General features: G+C 42.8%; 1 pseudogene; it reads right to left on the bottom strand.

The window, feature by feature from the left end:
- Positions 1–23,623: 23,623 nt before the first annotated feature.
- LOC116420001 lies at positions 23,624–24,762 on the bottom strand (annotated as a pseudogene).
- Positions 24,763–25,015: the final 253 nt, after the last annotated feature.

The following is a 25,015-nucleotide window of genomic DNA, read 5'->3' as shown; positions in this document are numbered from 1 at the left end:
GAAGCAAAGAGTGAAGGAAGAAGACAGGGGAAGGATCCATGGGTGTGGGGAGGTCAAGTAATGGCAAGGCAAGTTAAGGAGCAGAATTAGAGTCAGCAAGAACAGAAAAGATGTGTGAGTGTAGGAGTGGTGTGGTGTGGTGTGTGTATGTATGTATGTATGTATGTATGTATATATATATATATATATATGTATATATATATATATATATATACATATACATAAATATATCCTTTCTTAACTATAGCCTGCTTGGGATGGGGTGGGGAAAAAACAAAGTAAAAAAGATGCACAGCAGAGAATAGAAGAATTTATAAGGGAGTAAAGAAAAGACAGACACTCTGAATATTATTTCTTATACTAATATATATATATTATATTAGTATATATATATATATATATATATATATATATATATATATATATATACTTTCTTTAACTGCTAAAAAAATAAAATGAAGGATTAACTTCAACAACTGCAGGCAAATAGTGAAAGTAGCCAAGCCAAAGAGTAGCATCTGCTTAACTCACTTATATAGTCCAACAGTGGATTGACACAGTAGCCAAGACCAATAGATGGCAAATCAGGCAACCATTCTCCCACTGGCTATGGAACACTCAAAAGTCATGTGGTCTGAGGCTGGAGAAGGATATGCCATAGTCATTTTGAGTTTGAGTCTATTTCCTTCAAAGACTGAGTGGGTGTGTAGAGGGGAGAATGTGTCCTGCTTCAAAGGTTGATGGGATGTTATTGAATCGAGATTCTGCTGGCTATTGTCATCTGCTCACGTCTAGGAACAGATTTCATCCTCAATAAATTAAGTATCACACTCACAGTCTCTCTCCTTCCCAACTCCTGCCCCTAAATTAGGAAACTTCAACACACATAGTGACTATCCCTCAAACACCTAAAACTCCCAGTTCCCAAACCCACTCACTTCCCATGACCTCCTCCTCCAGCCCACCTCAGTTAAAAAGAGACGGTTGTACCCTTTATCTTGCATTGCCCACATGTTTTCTGCTTCCATGTTTATGAATTCAGAGATTCCCTTTCCTGATCATAGTGTCTTGCTATCTCATTACTCCCTCTGTTTCCAAATCCCTAACTCCATTCTGCATCCTTACTGTGATCTCCAATCCTTCCACCATGCAGCCCTTTCCTCTGCACTATATACCTTCTCTCTCCATCTGGATCTCTTGGGGAATCAATTCGGCTCTATCCTGGCTTCTTTTTCCTCTCTCCCTATACTACTTCACTTGGTGATCCCATCAGGCTTCAATGATTGTCTCTCTGTGAATGATTCTCAGAACTTCTTATCTATCTACAACTAGTAGTTTCACCACTTCAGCTGCCTATTGAACATATCAAACAGGATGTCCTTTAACACATCTTATGCTCAACATATCTAAAATCGTCTCATTGTCTTCCTGCCCTGCCCACTAACCCTAATTCAGTGACATCCTTTGTGACACTGGTTTTTTCCATTTGCCTCCTATCACTGTTCTTGCCCCTGAGCCTTATAGATGAGGAAGATGATTTTTAGATTTATTAAAAACAAAACAAGCAAGAAAATCTGGTGCCCACCAACCCCTTTTGGAAGATCAATGGTAGTCACAGAATATATCTGGTGGAGGCAGGTGAGAGAGGGGAGAGTAAGTGCATCATATACACCCAGAACCTGGAAGAGACCAAGAGTGGGGCTCAGATGCTGAACTCCCTGGAGAAAGGAGACACATAAGTCCCAGAGGCACCTCAGGGATAGAGGAGTTACTCTTCTGTACCTGTAGAGGAGGTGTCCACTCTGGGAGTTCCCTCACAGAAGAAATCACAAAAAGATGGGTGAAAAAGCTTTTGTAGTTGGAAGGAGCCCAGAAAGGGGATGAGCAGGCCTTATTCCTTGCACTTAGCATAGTGCCTAGAATATAATAGGTATTTCATTCTTATTAATTGATTATTGATTGACTGATTAAGTGTGGTATATTCCCTACTAAAAAACCTATGGTACCTTGAAGGTGAATAATTAACTTATAATAGTTTCTGGCATGACAAGTTCTTAATAGATCCAGTCATGGGTCTCTTCTCTTTGTTGTTATTCAGTCATTCATTTGTGTCAGATCTTTCTGCCCCATTTGAGGTTTTCTTGGCAAAGAAACCGGGTTAGCCATTTCCCTTTTCAGCTCTTTGACAGATGAGGAAACCGAGGCAAACAGGGTGAAGTGACTTGCCCAGAATCACATAGCTAGTAAGAGTTTGAATTCAGGATGATGAGTCTTCCTGACTATGGTCCAGCACTCTATCCCCCGTGCTGCCACCTATCTGCAGATATAATGACTGACTCATTAGTCTATGCATTCATCCTCCCACCCTTCTACTGGGCAAGTCAAATCTCTCTGGGCCATTGCTTCCTCATCTCTAAAATGGGGGTAATAATACCATACTATGAGGTTATTGCGATGACTAACTGAGACCCTGTCTGCATACATTTTGCAAGCGTTAAAGGGCTATGTCTGATGGTTATTGTCATCGTAAAAATGAAACTAGTTGTGATTGAAGACCAGGATGCTGGAAAAGGGAATCTCTTATTTCTCAGGCATTTGATGGTCAGAGACACAGAAAGAGAGAAAGGTGGAGAGGAAGAGACAGAGAGACACAGATGAATGGGTACTGGAATGAGGGGAGACACACACACAGAAAGACATAGAACCCACAGAGACAGGAAGAAATAGAAACACGAGAGAGAGAGAGAGAGAGAGAGAGAGAGAGAGAGAGAGAGAGAGAGAGAGAGATAAACACACAGAGAGAAAAAAAGTGAGAGACCGAGAGAAGGAAGGGAGATACACATAGACAAATTGAAAAACATAGAGATCAAGAGAGAGAGAGAGATTGAGAAAGAATGAGAGACAAAAGATAGAAAAATGGACAAGGAAAGGCTGACAGAGAGACAGCAAGACATGGAGAGAGGGAAAAAACAGTTGGAGAGAATGAAAGATAAAGATTGATAGAGACACACGGAGAGAGCCAAAGAGATAAAGACAGAGGCAAAGAGAAAAAGAGAAAGAAATTATGAGAGAGACAGAGTGTCAGAGACACACAGAGAGAATGGGAAAAAGATAAGGGGAGTGAAGAGACAGAAGTAGATAGAAAGGGTGATTGGAAAAGACCCATAGAGACAAAGACAGGAACAGAGACAGATTGAGAGGGACACAAAAGACAGAGAGGATGACAGAGAGATGGAGTGGGGGAGAGGCAGTGATGGAAGAGAAAGATAGACAAAGAAAAGGAAGGGGAAAAAATAGAGGAATCTCTGAAGAGGTCTTTGCACTGAGAATGGAAAGGGAGATTTGGCCGTTGGAGGGGAGGACATAACAAAAGAAAATGCCCAAGAAGCAGAATTGGAGAAGACTCCCTCCCACCCACAGTACATTCTTCCCCTGAGCTTTGCTCACCTTGCCAGGCTGGTTCTCTGGGGGTCAGGCTGGAAATTGTGGCCGCTCTGGGGAGACCAGGTCAGGCTAGGTCAGACCAGGGCAGGACTGGGCAGAGCTCTCTGGATGAATACTTAATGGGGCAGTCCATCCCCCAGGGCAGCAGAGCAGGCCTTAAAGTCTGGCTGGTGATTCATTGAGGGTTATCACTGCTCCCTGTGACTTCCTGGACAGCCCCAACTAGCCAATGTCAGCCCTGGATCTGTGATCAGATGTCCCTTCAGATGGGGGACATCCTGTTTGCCCTATAGCTTCTAAACGGTTTGTTCTCTCATGTGATCCTGATAACTTTTCCCAGAGTGTTCACAATACATCTCACCTGCATTGATATCAAATCAAAAATACCCCCCAAATGCCCTGCCCCAGACTGATTCAGCCCAACTTTGACTCAAGTGAACCAGCCCTGCCCAGTGCCAGAACCCCTGCCCTTGCCAGCTGCTGTGTTAGAGTTGTCAGCAGACTGGAAATTGGTTTGGGCTAGGGGGTGATAGATGATGACAATGTGATGTCGGAGATGGGAAGGTGGTTCTTGTGTAAGGCTGTAAGGCTCCCTGCCTCCTCAAGTTATCACTATATTCTTATCTTTGCACCACTTGGCTGAGATTGTTTTTAATGACTAAATCCGAACTCTTTCAATTGATTACTTCCCCTTCCCTATACTATCGCTTCTCCTGTCTTCCAGAGAACCCAGCTCTTCTGGGAGTTCCTCTGGTGACCAGAGAGGCCATCAAGCATGATCAAGGATCATGTTCACCAACAGAGGAAACACCGATCTTGATTCCTGACTCAGTCTCCCTTTGCTTGGGTCATTTGTTGAGTTATTTGATATCTCTGAAAAATAAGAGGATTGACCTCAGTGGTCTCCAAGATCTCTTCCAACTTCAAAGCTGAGGACCCCAAGAAGAGTTCATTACTTCCCTGGCTCCCTTGTCTCTGTGGCCCATTTCTGTTGGCCCAATCTGGCTGATTCTCATCCCATGGGATCACCAGAGGGGCTCCTCCCAAGGAGCAAGGGGACCTTCCTTGAGCTCTCATGATCCATTCAGGCTGTTGTCTGCTTGCCCCTGGCCCTCTCTATCTGACTGGCTCACCTTTTCTCCCAGCTGCCCATCCTTCCCAGGGCTTTCCTCAAGTAATTCCTACATCACCGTGTTGCTTCCCTCTGTGCTTCAGTATGGCCCTTTTGATGATTCTCAGAGAACGACAGGTTCTGTGGTTTGCAGCCTATTGAATAACAATATAGCCATTCACAACCCATGACAATAATGATACAGCCAGCTGGGAGACAAAGCGACACTACAGAGAATTACAATATGGCAACACCAGCCTAGCTTGCTAGTCATTCAAAACTTGGGCATTGGAGAGCTTCGAAAGTTGGTTGATTGCTGTCCTGTGTGCTCAAAGATGTCACTAAAATGACATCACTATGTCAGGATCAAGGAAGAATGTATCCAGCAGTGACTGATCATCAGAACAGTGTGAGCTTGGAAGGCTTTGCCACAGCTGGGCACAAATATGAACACTTAGGAGTGGCGATGTCTCTGAATTTGTGTACCCCACATTTCTTTTGGGCTACTGCCATTCTGCTTCACACATAGAGCGCAATGCCTTCTGCAATGCAGGCAGGTCGTGCTGCGCAGTCCTGTGCTAGTTTCTCCCATGTTTCACAATCGATTCCAAAGTTCTTCAGAAAGACCTTGAGGATGTCTTTGTATCGCTTCTTCTGACCCCCCAGGTGAGCTCTTTTCCCGCAAGCATACGTTTGGCACTGGAACAACATGACCGGACTATCAGAGATGCGCTCTCTACAGTGGAGTTTAAATGGTTGACAATTCACCTGGAGAAAGGACCTCAGTGTCTGGTGTCTTACCCTGCCAGGTGATCTTCAGAATCTTCCTACGCCAATTCAAGTGGAAGTAATTCAATTTTCTTGCATGACATTAGTATACTGTCCATGTTTCCCAGGAGTATAATAATGAGATCAGCAAACATCTCTGTAGATCTTCAGTTTGGTTGTCAGTCTAATATCTCTCCTTTCCCAGGGAAATTTCCTTCAGGAAACATTAAACCCAAACACTGAGCTAGATCTGGTAATGCATGTCTTGTTATCGAGGTGGACATCCCTGGAAAGTATACTGCCAACTTACCCACAGCATCCAGAACTTCTCCATTTGTTGTAACTGATGATTCCCCATAAAGATCGTGTGATACTGGTTGATGGAGAACCTGTATTTTCTTCTTGTTAATGGTTAGGCTAAAATTAGCACAAGCAGCAGAGAATCGATCCATACTTAGTTGCGTCTCAACCCCAATCACCTTCAAACAACCAAAAAAATCACACACCAAGTCTCCCTTCACTCTAGTCTTGGTTTGTAGCCTTTTCAAGTTAGTTTACCATCAGTGTAACAGCTGACTGATGCCATTTTTCTCCTCATTGAAAGCATTGACAACATTGCTGGATCTAAGTTTGCATTTGATTCTATCAAAAGGCAAAGTTCAGCTAGAGAGATTGACTTCAACCTTGGGTAAACAGACAATTGTAATGTTCTTCTCTAAAATATAATGTTCTCTGGGAGCAGGTTTCTTGGGGAGCTTCTGGGAGCAGCTTTTGTTTCAGTTCAGTGTAATCACCCCGAATGCAGCCAGGAGTTAAAGTCCAAATCCTTTATTTTCTTTTTCCAATTTTGTCTCCTTTCCTTTAATAGGCTTTAATAGAGAGCTATCTCTCTCCTTGGTTCCGAGAGCTCCTGCTGGTAGTCCTTTGTCTCTGCCAGCTTCTCCCTCCAGCTCCCTCTGAATGTCTCCAGCCAGCACAAAGGTGGAAGATGGAATGAATCTGTCTCCTCCTCTGAGACCTTCTAGTGGGCTTCTCTTTGGCCCCTGAGAGCTTCTCTTTATATCTGCTCTCTTAAAGGTGTGAATCTTGTGGAATCATAGTAAGTACTAAGGACATGTAAATTAGAGAATCATTATCTCATCAATTCCACTGACTTGGCACCTTGTAAGAATCCTAACAGCCAATGGCTTCAGCATTGATTGATGAGAACACTTCAGCCCATCTCTCCTTATGGCTAGTCCATCTCATGTCCTTATGGCTAGTCAATATGGCTCCATCAGCACTGAGTAGCTGAGATGCACCATATGTCTTTAGTACATATATAGCCTTCAGAACATCATAAAGCACTTTGACTATCAGTATAAAATGGAATTTCCTCTGCCTTCTTACTGAACCAAGAATCCTCTATCCCTCAAAGTTTTGCTTGCATTTTATTTTTGATGCAGTTAAATGCTACTTTCTTAGAGACAAATGAACTATCCTGCTGGTAAGCCCTGGGGAATTCTCATTTTTCCGTTAGCAGCTTCTGAATTTCCCTATCATTTTAGTCAAACCAATCTTGATGTTCGCAAGCATCCTGGTCCAAGGGAGTAAATTCAGTGCCGTACACCTAATCTCTCTTTTTATGTCGATGTGTTGACTTGGCTTTCCTTCTGAGTTAGCAAAGATCTGTTCACTCTCAGAAAAGTGCTCCAATCTGCTGACATTATCTTCTGGTCTTCTTTTTGCCTTGGTCAGGCTACTTTTGTCAAACACCGATATTTAGCTTGAAGAAGATCTTCCCTGTCACCACAGGACTTTGAGGTAGGTAAAAGTGGTAAAATGGTGTAGGTGATGTATTTTGACTCATGCATAAATTGAGTGAGGAAGAGCTGGAAAATCACTGGTTTCTTTCACAGTCACCATTGGCCAGTGGCAGGAAAATGTGAAAATCATTGGGTCTGGCTCGAGATGCGGGGGATGTTCGCGGCATCTTCAATGTCTGAACTAGCTCCACAGTCTACTTCAACCACTGTCGTGTGCTAGGAGAAATCTTCATACTCTTTCCCTTAAATCATTTGAGACCTGCCGGTTATTCTCATCTTGCTTTAGGCTGCCTGCTGAAACGGTTTACTGGGGTGTGGCCGCTGAACATGCTAAAGCTTCTTGGAGCCCCATGTGAGAAATGAGTGAAGGTGGACCCCAAAGGTGGATGGGCAGCCCTGAAAAGGGTGCAGCAATCCTCACACCAGAGGTGCTAGTCCTCCCCCCAAGAACCCTATAACCCCCTTTGGGGCATATTTTTGGGTATAATTTTGGGGGTAATTCAAAGACCAGCAAGCAGACAATATAACCAACATACTAAGACAGACTAAGACAGAAGTCTGTGGTTCTAGGACTAGTGCTAGTCACTGACCACAGTGGAACAGACTGACCTCTCCCCAGGAACCAGGAGGTGTGTTTAGTCTGAGAAAGATAGTAATTTACCCAATGCCTCTGAACTTCTGGTGAGCATCTGAGTCAGGATTCGAATGTCCTCTCTGACCCCAAGCTCAGCATTCTACACTCTAGCCTCACTCCTTCCCTTGTATTTTACCTGATTTTTAGAGTTTGGCCAGTTTCCCCAGCTCCTTCCAGTGACCTTTTGTAACTAACTCTATTGGATTCCAAGAAAATAGGAACTGGGCAATTTAGGATGAAGGGAAACAAAAGCATCCTCTGCTGCCATCTGCTGTCTTCTCAGGCTACTCATGAAAGAAACTTTTTTTTGTCTTCCATCTGTATAGCAAGGTGTGTAATTTAGGTTTGGGGGATATATTGGCCCCATCTGTGGGAACAACTCATATTGACCCATTGGGTATGGATCCAGAAAGCCCCATTCCTAGAACACAGATGGGGAGAATTGAAAGGGCTGTAAGGAATCATCTTTAATTCCTCAATTTTACAAGCAAGAAAACTGACACTCAGAGAAATGAAGCAGCTTTCTCAAGATCAGTTGGCAATGAAACCCAGGCCTCCTGACTCCCAAGCTGGCCTTTTTCAAGGCTTCTCTGCCTGGGTCTTGGAAGAAGCAATTCTTATCCCAATGTTCATTTCTCTCCCACCTCATCTTGTACTTTGCCCAAGGTTACATAAGTAGGAATCACTCATAGTTTAATTTGAACCCAGATCCTCTGACACCTGAGTAAATCCTTCCCCTCCCTCTCCCCCACATCACAGGCAGATCCAGTGATGGAGAATATCTTCACTGATGAAACAAGGGCTTCTTATTGAATTGTAGTGAGGAGGAGTCTGAAGAATTATGCAGGACTCCCTCCCCACCGAGGGCAAATGGCTGCTGGAGAGGGGAATACTGTTGGCTGGACCCTCCTTTGTCCGTCATCTGATGCCCTCTAGTGGCTATTGCCTCACTATAAAACCTCACCTGGAATGAGCAAGGTTCTCTTCTGGAGGGACACGGTACATCACAGGTTCTGAGCTGCAAAGGAAACCTTGAGAGGGCCCTTATGCTCTTCTCTTTATTGCAGAGCCCTTGTTCCTTTTCAAAGATTTCAAAGAAAACTTACACAACCTTGTCCTAATCCATTCCAAGTAAATCTCCATCCTGTCTCTTGAATAAAATCATCTGACCCAAAAAGTCATGAATTCAAAGACTGCCATGCCTTTGGAGTCAGAAAACCTGGCTCTTAATATTTGTGTGGCCTCAGTTTCCCCCCTGTAAAATATCAGGGTTGGACAAGGTTCCTTCTAGCATTAAACCTACAATCCGCTGCCTTCTGTAATATGGGTAATAGCTGTCTAAAAGTCCTTAGCTTTTTCCTTTTCAGGTGGTTTACTACGCCTTTGTCATTATTGGGGTTAGCCTGTTCCAACAAGCTCCTGGATCCCCTCCTGGAAACAACAGGTTAGCCTAGCTTGGGGTGGTGAGGAGAGGATTTGGGGACTTGGTTATTTTTAGACAAGATTGTGTGCGTGTGTGTGTGTGTGAGAGAGATGTTGTGTGATGTGTCCTCCTGTGTGTGATGTGTATGTGTGCCAGTTTGTACATGTTATGTGACATGCGAGATATGTATGTGTGTGAGAAGTTGTGTTCTCTTCCCTTGTCTTGGTCTCATTGGTTGCTCGCTTGTCACATGAGACCCCTAAAATACCTGCCCTCTTCAGCAACTAGATCATGCTAAGTGAAGAGAGATTAGGATAGAGTCATCGAAACATAGAAACCCAGAGAGATTGAGACCTGGACAAACAGACTAGACACAAGAGAGGGTGCTGAGCCCCAGCCTTACCCTTTAAGGAAGAGAAATAATTTGGCTCAGCCAATGAAGGAACTGTGAAAGGGAAAAGGGAAAGGGAAGGGAGAGGGACATGGCTGAGCTGCAATCTCTTCTTTTTAAGGCAGGGGAAAAGGGAGGAAGCCAGAGGGATGAATCAAGCATGATGGAAGAAGACAAGGTAGGGGAGAATGGTCCCTAGAACCTTGAGGAGTCTGTCCCCTGACTCCCCACTTACAGAAAGTGACTGGGAGACTTGGGGACTTTGAGGATGTATTTCTTTTTCCTGTATTCTTACAGAGACAGTGGCCATTTGTTGTAGTATTCTTCCACTGGACTGGTGGTACAGGAACCCCAGGACCTCACTCCTTAGGTAAAGAAGTATTTAGCAACTTAGAGGTCTCCAAAGTGTGCAGAGCATTGGGCCTGGAATCAGGAACATCTGAGTCCAATTTCAGTCTCAAATACTGATTTTGGGACAATGGGCAATCAGTGAACCTATGCCTGCCTCAGTTTCCTCAAGTTTAAAATGATATCATGAGAATGCCTACCTCCAGATATATTAGGTTAATTTATTAATTAATTAAATTAGAGGATTAAATGAGAAATTTGTACTTTAGGATAATGTAGTATAGTCTTGTTCAGTCATGTGACTGTGGCTCCATCTAGAGTTTTCTTGGCTAAGATACTGAAGTGGTTTGCGATTTCTTTGCTAATCCATTTTACTGATGAGGAAACTGAGGCAAAAGTTAGGTGAATTGCTCAGAGTCACACAGCTGGCATCTCAGGCCAGATTTGAACTCAGTTCTTCCTATTCCAGGTCCTGGAGCTCTATCTTCTGCACTACCCAACTGCCTGGCACAAATAGCCACCTAATAAATATTTATTTATCATTTAGAATTGAAAACCTAGGCACTGATGTAAGGAGTGGAAGGGGAGATCCTTGTTGCTCTCCCAGGGAGGTAAGAGGGGCTGCAGCTAGGTTTGGGGCAGGGGGCTCATTTCAAGCGCTCTCATGATTGAGTATCTTATTCTTAGCCTCAGAATGATGTCTCAGGACTGTTAGTGAGGGTGTTCCTCTCTCCACTTTCCAACTCTTGCTCATCCCCCAGGGTGCTTTGCAGGACTGCCTTGAGGGCCTTCCTTCTTTATTGCCTTTGGCTGCCCAGGAAGAAATAAAAGGATTTTGAAGGAGAAAAGACATGAAATGTAAGCCCAAATGCCAGCTTTCACCTTTGACTCCCATAAGCAGGCCACGGAGCAGGAACATGAGGACAGTGAGCAGGCCCAGGAGGTAGAGCCTGGGGGGCTGCCGGCGCCGGGGAGCTGCACTGGACCCTCAGCAGCAGAGTCAGGCTGGACATGCACAGGACTCAGGGGAGGAGGAGGAAGCACAGGGACTGGATGAAGAAATCATGACAGAAAAGGTGATGGTCCCATGTGAACAACAACAAACTGTTACCTCCAGCAGAACCGCTAAAACTCAGAGCCCGGCGCAGACCGCAGCAGACATGTTCTAGGAGCGGGGACATGGGGACCAGATGGGGAAGAGCGCAGAGAGACAGCGCCCGGTGCTGATCGCCGCCAGGAGGCTCAGGCCCGCATCGCAGAACATGAATTTGGGGCAGATCATTAGCAAGTACCTGAAAGGATTATTTAAATACTTAAATAATTTGTTCCTGGAGATAAGTAAATAGTAACGAAGGAAGAGGGCGTCGGCCCCCACTGGACTGAGGATGTTCCTTTGGATGTGAAAGCTCAGGAGCCACAGGACGCGCTGTTCCCCCCCTCCCACCCCTCCCAGCCTAACCAGGGTAATGAGAAGTAAGGGGATCCGCATCCATTCATCTAAAGGCGAAATCAACAGTTGTCAAAGGAGCTGAAGTTTCATTTGTGGTGCTCTCAATTTCATGGTCATGAACATATATACCCGTTGCTCAGGTTGGGGTGGCACAGACATGGAGGTTAGTTCCAGCCCCAGGAAGCCCCGCCTCTCTCAGACACCCCGGGGATTCAAAAATAGAGAAAAACATCAGGGAGTTTCCCCAGAGATTTACTCCCATCTCCACTTTCAAGAGTCAGAACCTCCTCTTCCCCATTGCCTCCCTCTAGGGTGCAGTGAGATAGTGCCACAGTGCACAGAGAGTGAGAAATAAATTAAAATCTAGTCTCTGATATTCACTAGTGAGAGAAAGAATCCTTTCATGCATATTAGTAACCAATTATTCAATTAGGATTAAGACTTTCCCTTCTTATTTCCTCATTTAGAAATCGTAGGCTATTCAATCAGTCTCTGAAGGACATTGCTGATGGATGAGATTGTCCAAGTCCTCTGGGTACATGCTTTTCCATGATGAATGGGACCCCACCTAAGTAGATCTTGCAAAGAGCATCTTACAAAGACCTTACAAAGGTGTTATCCTTCCGCCATCATTGTTCGGGGTTGTTGACTGAGTAGAGATGGATGCCTTTGTTCAGATACCTGGGGCAGCTGAACCTCCTCATGGCCTCAGTAGGTGGAGATGAAGGCTTACAGTCCAACTTCTTGTCCACCCCTTCATTGATTGTTAACCAATCAGAGCTGATTTCCATCTGAAAGTGTTACTTTTCTAAAGGCCTTTTAAGCATTCAGTGCTCTCCAGGGGGCATCTTTAGTTTTCAACTGGGACACTAACCTTAATTTGCTAGCCATTATTAATAAATTGATTATTAATTACCCAGAAATTATGTCTCCAGGATTTTTCCTGAGTCAAATTAGCTGTGTAACTCTGGAAAAGTCACTTAATATACTCAAGTGTAACCAATAATAGCACCAACATCACAGAGTTCTTCAGAGGATGAAATGAGATAATATTTGTAAAGTATTTTAACACTGTGCCTGATGCAGGAATAGGCCCTTAAAAAATCTTGTTTTGGGGCAGGTAGGTGCCTCAGTAGATAGAGCACCAGCCCTGAAGTCAGGAGGACCTGAGTTTAAATCTGGTCTCAGACACTTCCTACCTGTGTGATTGATCCTGGGCAAGTCACTTAACCCCAATTGCCTCAGCAAACAAACAAGCAAAACCAAAAAATTTCCTATTCCTCATCTAAAGTGGGGGCGTCACAGCTGGGAAGCCAGCAAAGCCCCAGAGCATGCCCCATACATATGGCATCGCTTTGCTCGCTGGGTATTGAGTAGTGCACCTGAAAATAGCGGGGTAAAATGCCTATTCCTGACTTCTCTGTGCGTAAGGGCAGGATTTGGGGGATTTAGAGGTGTCTGAGTCCTCAGTATTCCAGAGGGGACTAATGTAATGTCTGTCTATCTAAGATTTTAAAAGCGTCCTTTTCTCTGCATTGTTCCTGTCTCTGTGCTTGTTTTGCTGCAGGTTTGTGACAGTTGGCCTTGTTTTCACAATTCAAACTTTTTCAAAAATTTCTTTAACAAATTAAAAGAGTGAGGAAATGATGAGCTCTTCAATAGTAGCTGTGGCCAAGGAATTGATCCCGAGGCAGGCAGGGAGAAGGCTCTGATGGAGATCAGTTTAGCTCCATGGTCCCACCCTCTGGGGATGTCATCCAGTCCAAAATCCAAATTATAATAAACTTCTGAGACCACCCTTAGTAGAGATCTCCAGGAGTCTCGTCTTTGCATGCCTTGTCACAGATCCCAGTCATGTCCTCAAGGATAAATTTTCCTTATAAAATCTATTTACAAGCCATCCTATGGCTGTTGTCTTCCTCTGGGTCAGTCTGCCAGGGCACTCTGTCTCATGGTGTTTTTTTCTCTACTCTCCCCCAAGTCACATGGGATCTCTGCCAACTCCAGCATTTTTAAAGCTTCCTCTCCTCCTCACAGCTAGCTAACTCTTTTGGGGAGCTATGTCCCTTTTAGGACTAATGACATGCTGCAATTTCATGGGGTATCTCCTTTTTCTCTTTTACTAGGGAACATGCCCTTTCCATGATTAATTATTATGCTCTCCCAGCTCTATTTCATATTTACCATTTCTGGTATCCATTGCATCCCTTCATTTGGTCTTCCCTAAAGAAAGCTCCCTTTTGCCCAAGAGAATGGCCAATGGGAATTCTTCCCATGTCCAACCCCCCATTTTAGTACCCATCATCATCTGGTGTCTACATCACCCACATTATTTTGGTTCTTGAACCACATCATTAGTGCCAAACCTCACATCCCAAACCACATCATGAGGGGACCACAGACCCTTTAATAAACTGCCATTGGCTCAGAGCTTTCTCTCAGTCTATCTTATTGCAGGTTGGACATTTTAAATCCCCACATCACCACAACTAACCATCACATGATCTAAATCCAATATGTTTCACATCCTTAGGCAAATCACTTCTAAAAAGGAGAGAAAGAAGTGAAACAAGTTCTTCACTGATTTTCTTTGTCAAACTGCAGTAAATATTTGCTGAGTACCTACATCTTGGAGATTCTGGACCCAGACTCATTTGCACCACTAGGCTTGGTGTAGGAATACAAAGACAGTGAAACTGTCCCTATCCTGAAGTAGCTGATACCCTACTGAGAGGAAGCAGAGGGGAGCAGGATGCAGCCCCAGGTGTTCGTCCCCTGCCAAACCAGGTAATTGGCCAGCATAGAACGTGACTGACAGCAGATATCTGGATTGGTGATTTCTATGGTTTCAGTTTCTCTTTGTTGACAACTGATGAGTTTTAGGGGCAAATGTCTGTTTACCTAGATCAAGAACAAGGGAAAATCAAGGAGATGTAGGGTCTACTCAGTCTGAGCCAGAGGGACTGGGAATAAGATCTTACAAATCCTTGGTGTTTAGAGGCTTCTGAACATTCCAAACACACTCTTCCTCACTCCTTGAGAGCCATATTACAAAATAGCTGAAGGATGGGGGCTGTTTGTCCCCTCCTGGAGAAAAAAGAAAATATGAAAACACACAACAGGAGTTCCCTACTTCCCCGACTGATATTTCCCAGCTATGACCAAATGTATAAAGAAAGAGTTAAACTCACCAAAATATTCAGTAAATCCAAGGATGACAAATAATGATGAAGAAAGGCCCCAGAATCTGAACTTCCCTTTTTCCTCCTCAAGTCCCTAATGCCTCCTGTGCCTGGTCTTGATGTTAATGCACGTATCTGTCCTTCTCACTGAGGCATGAGGGTGGGATTAAGAGCAGAATTCAGGACAGTTCCTTTCTTACCATTATATTCTGCCCCTCCCTTCTCTCAATTACATATATATATATATATAATAAAAATTCTATTTGCTTTTAAATAGAAAGGGTGGAGATTTTCCAAACACCAACCTCAGGCAATGAACTCCCCAAAGCCTTCAAGTGCAGATAAAGCTTCCTAAATGGTGTTGCTCTGGGAAAGACTTTGATTCTCTGTAAACACCAACCTGTACTCTAGGACTTAAGAGGAAATACTGTTAGATTGATGTGCCCATTATTCCCAATGCACTGATTTTTCCCAATATCTTGGCACGTTTATCAGTCATGGTAGTTACATTTTGAGGAGAGAAAATTCCCTGTGGTCCACCTGGTTCATCAAATCCCTCCCAACTATCACAGAACTTTTCTGAAAGAGACATTGTGTATTCTCCTATTGCCAGAGCTCTCTATAGAGTCTGAGACTTCCATAAACTACAGGGGGGTATTAAAGTAAGACTTGAACTGGCTGGAGTCCTGGTTTTCAAGGTGCAAATAAGAAAACATACATACACACACACACACACACACACACACACACAGAGTTACAAAGACAGATCTATACATTTACATCCATCCATATATATAGATATATGTCTTCATTCATAGAATATAGATGTGTAATATACATATCTGTAATAACATATAGGAATATACACCTATAAACATACAATATTGTTGACGTTCATAAGTAGATCCCAAAAGGATGAGATTGCAGAATAGTGTCACAAGGTGTTTCAAAAGAATTTGAAGGCTTGAACACATCTCCAAGTCAAGAGGCAAAATGTATTATTACTGTTATGCCAATGGAAGTGGACTAAGTTCCAAAAGGATTTAGCAAAGAACCAGGAGCAAGAAAATAAATGTGTAGGAACTGACAGAGATTCAGTTCTTTATGTCACTTATCTGCTAATTGTATGGCTTAGAGGCAGAACTGAGGCGTGGTTTGATAGGTACCTCAATATTGAATTTTATGGTTTAGAGGTGGGGTTGAGGACTAGTCTGCCGTGTACCTCACCATTTGTCTCAGAAACCCTGTCATCCTGATCAAAGGATAGTAATCTGGTAGTCAACAATGTTTGCAAGACTCTACTATAGTATTCCTAAGGCCAGGAGACTTTAAAATCATCAACAAACAGATCGTTAGAACAATAGCAATCCTAAAGTGTGGAGACCTCAGGATTACTGCTATATTTCCCCTAGAAACTGCAGCCTATCAACCTGCAATCAAGCAGTTTGCAGCCCAAATTAATTTGTGACAAAGAGAGAAAGGTTACATTTTCTGGACCCGCTTCAGGCTGATAAGGGCTGTAGAGCTGGCCTTATCTAATGAGGTCCAGACTGAGGAGGGGAGACACATGACTTAAAGATGGCGGCAGCAATATCCAGAGGATGTTGAATATCAGAGTCAGGTATGAGGTGATATTCAGGTCAGCCAAGTGGTTGAAATTTCATTATTTGGAGTCTGGAAGAAACAACTTTCACAAATAGATAAAAAATGCAAGGATCAAGAGTGAGCAAAAAAAAAAAAGAGTAAACAAAAGTAAGTTAGTATGGAGGTTACTAGGGAGAACAAACAGGAACCTCACCCAGAGGAAGAGTGTGTGTGTGTGTGTGGAATAAATGAGGCTATCATGAATGTCTCACATCCAGACAGCTTTTCCTAGGATAAATACAAAGAACATTTTCCCCAATCCCTGCTTCTGTCTCCTCAAAGGAGTAGGGTCAATGGGAGGAATAGCAGCATTATACACAATGAAAGGAGTGCTCAAGAGACCTAGGATGCAAGGACCATAATACTGAAAAGACATTAAGACATTAAGCATTGGGTAGAGAAGATAACATGCAGTATGGAGATCATAATTAATCTTAAGTGCCTTGGCCACAGCTTGGGTTATTTGAGAAGTGAAATTGGGCTAATGATACTCCATAAAGAACTGGACAGGCCAAAATGAGGCAAGATTTCCTTTTGCCAAAAAAACCTCAGTCCTTTCAGTCTTACAAAGGAAGGTTTCTGTCCTTTGTTCTGCCAACAAAAACCAAAAGCAGTTTGACCTTCTTTCGTGGGCGGGGGGGGGGGGGGTCATATGTGTAAAAGCTTTGATGAGCGGAGAGTTTGGCCCTCTGAGCAGAGGTTCCAGGGAGAGAGAGACTTAGCCTTCAAGGTGCTATTAAGGCTCACCACAGAGTAACCTGCCTTCTTTTGCCCATTTTCAAGAAACTTGCATCCTTCAGTAAGTCATTCACTGTCTGGGTTGTGAGAAGAATGTTCTGTTTTTCTAAAGTTCCCAAATTCTTAAATCTTTAGTTAATACAGTCAGTGCAAATAGACTACAGTTCACATATTCCTTTAGTGGGCTTTGATTAGTGCTCCCTTAAAAGTGTTTATATTATCATACTTCAGATAACAAATGTCAGTGAAATGAGTGTAGTTTCTTTCTCTTTCTCTCACCCTTTCATCCATGTATCCCTGCTCCAATCATGGAAAGAGGGAATGGGGAACAAAGAGAAAAAGACTCTCTTTCCTCTATTCACTGTCCTCTTAGTCTTGGGCAGCCCTTAATCTAGTCGAATTTGCTTCCAAATTACTTTACATACACTCCAAAATCACTTGTCTCAACAATGGCATTGTATGTTGTTTACATCTAAAAACCCATGTAAAGATATCAAATATGAAGCAATTATATGCCATAGAGCAGTCAACATTCATATTGCATTTGTTTTATGCTAAGCACTTTTTCAATCATGTGATCTTCACAACAACAACCATTATTTCTATTTACAAATCAGAAAACTGGACAGAGAGAAAATAATTTGCCAGAAATTGCATAGCTAATACAAATTCCAAACTGCAATAGAGAATAGTGGACTTACCAAATGCAGAGCTTGAGTGGCTTTCTCATCTTACACTGCCTGTTGAACATTGCCAGAGGCACTCAGATTCGTCTCAGGAAGTTGCTGGATAGAACCTATTGGAGGTTGGGGCAGTTGGTGCCAGGATCTCCCTTTGATAGTAGTTTCAAGTACCAGGATGGAGGGAATGCTGACCATGGTCCTGATCTCTACTTGCTTAGGCTGGGTTGGCGAGGTGTTTGGATAAAGTATATGGGGTCTCCATGACTGTTGCTGCCTCAGTCTTGTTAGCAATCTCCACCACTGAGATACACTTAAGACTCCAGAGAGTGGAGCATGCTCAATGATGAGGTTTCTGGGATACTTTCCCAATGCAACAGAAGGGACTTCAGACAAGATAGAAATCAGGGAAGGAGAAGCAAAAAGTTATTTAATTTTTTTTTCTTTTTTCATTCCCTTCTTTCAGAATGTGGGAAATTCCAGGAATTATCCCTAATGCTGCAGGAATTTTTCTTGCAATCTTAAAATGACTAATTGCCAAGGTGCTTAACTGTTGCTCTCAAAACCTTGAGAATCTGCTAAGATATTATTTGGCAATTCTGTAATTTTAATTAGTTAACTTTATTTCTGTAAACTTGACCAGAGCTGGGGTCCAAAGGAAAAAGTCAGGCTTTTTCTCCTTTTCTCCTTTTAAGGATGTTAAAAAGTTTTTTTCTAGCATTCCAACTACAGGATACAAGTTTTTTTTCTTGCTGGCTGTATTTTAAGTCTTTCCAGGTAACAGAATCTAGCTCACAGAACAAAGCCAATGCAGGCATTCTGTATAGAGACGTGGACACAGAAAAAAGACATGGAAGAAGACTGTCCTATTTTTTTTTTTGAGACAAAAAGTAAGATATGTAAACCCTAATATTTTCTTACTGCTCATCTAAAGCGGGGATGTCACAGTTGGGAACCACTTTGCTCACTGGGTAGTGAGTAATGGATCTGAAAATAAGGGGGTAAAATGAATAACCCCACTTCTCTATGCTTAAGGGTAGCATTTTGGGTTTTTAGAGGAATTTGAGTCTCCAATGCTACAAAACTGAACTAGTGTAAAGTCTATCTATCTAAGATTTTTAAAATGTACTTTTCTCTCTATTATTCCTGTCTCTGTGCTTTCATTATTTTTGCCAGACCCAGTTTGCCTTGTCTTTCCAATTCAAACTAAGCTGAACTTTTCCTAAATTAACCTTTTGTACTTGGAGGAGAGATTTAAGGTCCAAGACTGTCCTGATTAGATTTCCTCCTTAATGATAAAAGATCTCTGCAGCTTGGTGTTATGTCCAGCCTTTCTGAATGTGTGATAGGCTCCCCCAAACCCTTTCCCCATATCCTGGAGTTAGCCTCATTTTCCCTCTAGATGGGGACCTTCTATGTCCCCAACTTCCCAAGTCCTGAAATCCTCTCGGGACCCCAAAAACATAGAAGGGTGTGTCTCTTTCAGCTTCTCCTCAGGAAATACTTTCTCTCTCTCTCCCTCTCCCCTTCCTTCTCCCTTTCCCTCTCCCTCTCCCTCTCCTTCTTCATCTCCCTCTTGACATAGATTGCCTCCAAGTGGCTTGGGGAACTCTGGGAACCATTTTTACCTGAACTTTCCTCTTTCCTTGCAAATAAATAGGCTATGGAATATATGATTCGTTAAAATAGGAAAATGGAACAGAATTGTATTCAACAAATAATTTGTTCCATTGAATAAACTTGTGCAACCAAAGTAATTTATTTTGAATGAGGGAAGATAATAGTCTTTTATATATTTTTACAACACAATATTTTAAAATATTTTGCCACTGATAGACATACATCCATGCCTTAGAAATATCATAAATATTTTAGCCTTTCAAATTAATTCTGAAAAAAAGATCTAATTCTCAGTTGATCATTTAAGTATTTTAAGTTGACTTTCAATCATTCTGATTAAATTCATTTAGAACTAACTCAAATTAAGCTGTAGATTTGGGATCTTTAATGTAAATTCAACTAATTTTTCAGTTCATCATTTTAGCTTTGAATGACTATTTCTCCCCTTCCTACTAAAATTTATAATCCTCTTCCATATGGATTTTCAGGGAATAATCCCATAGATGAAGCAACAAAACCCTGAAATTGGCCAAGTGTTCTATATCTGAGATCCTCCCTGAATAGTCTCATGTGCTCTTGCTGACATTTAATGGAAAGCCATCCTGTAGAGGGCTGGAACTCTGAAAAGGTGTACTTGAATTTAAGACAGCAGAGTACTTAAGGCTAAGTGGCTACACAATGTGAGATAATGGTTCTATAAACATATACTTAGATGATAATGGTGATGTGATGGATCTCCTCACAATTGGAGCCTGCTGAATGTGTTGTTGTGAGGTAATCCTAGGAAGGATTGGAGGGCTGAGGGAGAGATTCAGAGTCTTTCTGCCACAGCTTGCTGAAGACTTCAGGCTCCAGACTTCAGAGTCTAGGATCCATTCTTGACCAGCCACAGGGCAGCTTGCCTGCCTCCTTCATTTCTTCTCCTAAAAACCAAGGATTGTGATTGATCCTGACTTTGGCTGATCCTGAGGCCCTCCAGAAAGCTATCCCAGACATTACATCATCCAATTTAAATGAGGGCTTCCACTAAAACAGCAAATACAGAATGGAAATTCCCAATTTTATTATGACTGAGTTCTCCCTTGGATGCTGCTGTTTCTGATACTTAAATATTGACTTTCCAAAATTATTATTACTAATTCATCTCTAAGAAATCACAGTGACCATTCATTGTTGGTGGGGTTTTAATAGCCATATTAGTAATGATAATGAAAAATGAAAACTTACTGCATCCTAAGTTTATCCTTGCCACGTGGCCAGAAAGGTAGTTCTCTTTTATGTAAGATGTGTTTTAGTTGTAGAATATAAACTTTATCCACATGATTAACAACACCCCTGTTCAGCTGGAAGCAGACAGTTCCAGCAGAAGCAAGAGATTTCTGGCCCTTGTCTCCAGAATTTCTGCTCCCCAGGAGATAGAAAAGGTGGGTCATAGCTCAGAGACTACTGTCTAACAAAGGATTGTGAAGCAATTAAAATCTTTTTGCTCCTGATTTGTCTGCAAGAAAACCCTCATCCTAACTTATCTTCCCTAACTCTTTTTTACCACTTTGTAGGCTATTAAGAATTGCTAGGTAAATGCTAAATTTTCAAATTGCTTGTGGATCTTGAGGTCTAGCAAATCTGCTGGCCTCCTTCCCCTAAAGATAAGAGGATTCCCCAATTTAAGGCCCACTTTTTCAGAGTAGCATGTTCTCCAGGAAAGCTCAGTTCCTTTCCTGGGGTGCAGGGTGACTTAATAGTGAACTGGGGTGCTATTGTTTGGATTTATTTGGGGACTCCTCAGATAGATTGTTTCCTTTTGCATCGACTCTACTTTTCCGGGAACCTGGGATTGTGAGAGGCAGATATTGAGGATTGGAACTGGAACCTTCCTGTCAAAAGTACCTTTTGGTAGTGTGTGGGGTCTGGTGCAAAACCCCATTTCCCAATGAACTAATCAGAGACATCATCAGGTACAAAGAGAAAGCATTTATTTAATTCCTGCAGGGAGAGAACCACACACACCTGGGAGCCATCCCAACTCCCCCATGTGCTCCTGGAACCTGGCCAGCTTCTGGCTTGTCCAGGAGTTAAAAGCCAAAGACCCAAGCATTTTCATTGGAAAGACTAAAGGATGCAACCATCCTTGACCAATAGTCACTAATAGAGAACAGTGGTCTATATCTTCATCCCTCAATTCTTCTTGGATTTGTGCTTGTGCTTCAGTATCTTTGACATGGTCTCCCCATTTCTGGCATGAGGGATGGGGTAGTCATTGGGCCACAGAATAGTAGCAGGATACCTGGGTCCAAATTTTTCCAACTTTCTTCCCCCAAGGTCCTAAAGTATGCCAATTTCTCTTTTTAATTAAAGCTTTTTATTTTTCAAAGCACATGCATGGATAATTTTTCAACATTGACTCTTGCAAAACCTTGTGTTTCAAATTTCCCTCTCCTTCCCCTCACCCCTTCCCCAGATGGCAAGTAAACCAATATATATTAAACATGTTAAAATATGTTAAATCCAATATATATATATATATATATATATATATACACACACATATATTTTATACAATTATTGTGCTGCACAAGTAAAATCAAAAAAGAAAAAATGAGAGAAAATAAAATGCAAGTAAACAACACCAAAAAAGGGAAAATGCTATATTGTGATCCACACTCATTTCCCACAGTCCTCTCTCTGAGTGCAGATGTCTCTCTTCATCACAGGATCACTGGAACTGGTGTCCATCAATTTCTTAAAGCCCTGTGGGTAGACTGGAAAGGGCAATTTTCTGTCACCTTAAACTTTGAGGCTGTGTTTATGTTTAACTAGGAATAATTATTTTGAAATTGAATAAGATCATTATTATTAACTATCGCGTGCTAAACTTGTGAACTTGTTTATTCTGGTATAAGACTTTAGAAATATATGTGCATTGAAGTATTGTTACTAGAAATTTAAATCCGTATTTGATTTGATTTTAAGTTGAAAAATTTTTTGGTTCTCTGGTAACTTACCTAAAGAGGTCACATGTTTACATGTCCTAATTAGAAGAAAAACATGGGGGAAATCGCAGCACCCATATTCCAGATATAATTTTTTTTTTATTTAATAGCCTTTTATTTACAGGATACATGCATGGGTAACTTTACAGCATTAACAATTGCCAAACCCCTTGTTCCAATTTTTCACCTCTTACCCCCCCCACCCCCTCCCCTAGATGGCAGGATGACCAGTAGATGTTAAATATATTAAAATATAAATTAGATACACAATAAGTATACCCGACCAAAACGTTATTTTGCTGTAGAAAAAGAATCAGACTCTGAAATATTGTACAATTAGCTTGTGAAGGAAATCAAAAATGCAGGTGGGCATAAATATAGGGATTGGGAATTCAGTGTAATGGTTTTTAGTCATCTCCCAGAGTTCTTTTTCTGGGCATAGCTAGTTCAGTTCATTACTGCTCCATTAGAAATGATTTGGTTGATCTCATTGCTGAGGATGGCCAGGTCCATCAGAACTGGTCATCATATAGTATTGTTGAAGTATATAATGATCTCCTGGTCCTGCTCATTTCACTCAGCATCAGTTCATGTAAGTCTCTCCAGGCCTTTCTGAAATTATCCTGTTGGTCATTTCTTACAGAACAGTAATATTCCATAATTTTCATATACCAAAATTTTTTCAGCCATTCTCCAACTGATGGACATCCATTCAGTTTCCAGTTTTTAGCCACTACAAAAAGGGCTGAAGGGCCATTTCTTGTAGAACTTTCCTCTGGCTGGTGGCAGGTGAGACCCTGGACCTCACTTCCTAGGTAAAGAAGCCTCCAGCAAGCTCGAGGGCCTCACAGTGCACTGAGCAGTGGGCCTGGGTCAAGAAGATTTGAATTCCAATTCCGTCTCACATACACTGAATCTTTTCCTGCTTCTCAGGCATATTGTGAGGATTAAATGAGATATTTGTAAAGCACATGGGAGGGTTCCTGGTATAATTTTGTCCTACAGTCGTGAGTTTTTGTCAATTCATTTGGAGTTTTCTTGGCAGAGAATGGAGTGTTTTGCCATTTTTGTCTCTAGCTCATTTTACAGATGAATAAACTGAGGCAAACAGAGTTAAGTGATATGCCCAAGGTCACAGAATTGGCAAGTGTCTCAGACCAGATCCCAGTTGTTCCCATTCCAGACCCTGGAGCTCTATCTTCTGCCATCCCCACCTGCCTGGCTTACACCCAATAAATGGTTCCTCATTCCTTAGAATGGAAACTCTGGACACAAAGCTAAAGAATGACAGAGGGAATTGGGCTTTTCCTGGCTGGGAGGTGGGAAGGGGCTGCAGGTGGTCTGGAGCCGGGGCTTATTTCTTGGGCCTCATCTCTGGGCCTCTTGTTCTTAGCCTCATGATGAGGTCTCCTGGGTGTTGCTGTGGGGGATGTCCCTCATCCCGCCTCCCACCTCCTGCTCCTCCCCCAGAGCTCTCTGCAGGACCAGCCTGAGGGGCTCCCTCCTTTTATGCCCTCGTTTGCCCACGAAGAAGTAAATGAAGGGGTTCACGCTGCTGTTCACACAAGCCAGGGGCTGATGGAGGCTATCAGGTATGAGTTCTATTCCGAAGCGATTATATATGAAAATCCTGACCCCCCAGGGCAGGCCGCAGAGCAGGAACACGAGGACCGTGAGCAGCACCAGGAGGTAGAGCCTGGGGGGCCGCCGGCGCTGGGAGCTGCACTGGACCCTCAGCAGCAGAGTCAGGCTGGACACGCACAGGACGCAGGTGAGGAGGAGGAACCACAGGAAATAGATAATGAAGAAGTCGCAGAAACGGTGAGGAACCAAATATTTCCAAGTAACAAATTCTGTGACTTCGATCAGTCCGGCCAGAGCCCAGAGCCCGGCGCAGACCGCGGCCGACGTGTGCTTGGGGCGGTGACATCGGTACCAGATGGGGAAGAGCGCGGAGAGACAGCGCTCGGTGCTGATCGCGGCCAGGAGGCTCATGCCCGTAGTGTAGGACATGTATTGGAGGTAGATTATGACCGTGTGTATTATAGAAGCAAAACAGGTAACAAGGCTCATGAAGGAGTCCAGAAAGGAGCAGCAGAGGAAGAGAGCATCTGCTCCCGCCAGGTTAAAGATATAGACAGAGAAGGGGGTCCTCCGGATGTGGAAGCCCAGGAGCCACAGGACCACGCCGTTCCCCAGCAGCCCAAGGGAGGCAACAAGCAGAGAGAACCCGTTCATCCAATTATAAAGATGAAATCCTTCAGGTGTCCCAGAAGTCTCACTCCCATTTACGCCCTTTCCGTAGCACTGTCATTACCATATTCCTGTTGCTGGGGTGTAGGGGACACAGCCATGGTGGGTGATCCCAGGCCCAGAAAGCCCTGCTCCTCTCAGACTCCCTGGGGATGCAGAGACAGAGAAGGGCTTACTCCCATCTCCACCTCCAAGAGTTAGGGCCTCTGCTCCCCAGAAGTGTAGGTCAAGGGTCAGCAATGAATAATATTCTAGTCTCACTTACTAGTGAGAGAAAGGGTTATTTCACTCATGTTGGTAACCAATTATTCAACTAGCATGAAGACTTTTTTCATTCCTATTTACCCATTCAGAAACCAACCCTTTGCAGGTTATTAAATCAGTTGCCAAAATATGTTGCTGATAGATGAGATATATGGGGTTTTATTGATCAGTCCTTCAAAATCAGCTTGGAACATTGCTAAATTCTCCATCATTCTCATGTTTTCTTCCTGTGGTTACACTTAGGCAAAAAGTCTAGAGATATGGAAATTT

Source organism: Sarcophilus harrisii, chromosome 6, assembly GCF_902635505.1.
Source record: "Sarcophilus harrisii chromosome 6, mSarHar1.11, whole genome shotgun sequence".
In the NCBI taxonomy this organism is placed as follows: Eukaryota; Metazoa; Chordata; class Mammalia; order Dasyuromorphia; family Dasyuridae; genus Sarcophilus; species Sarcophilus harrisii.
Note: the sequence above shows the minus strand (reverse complement) of the source record. Positions and strands in the feature narration are given on the sequence as shown.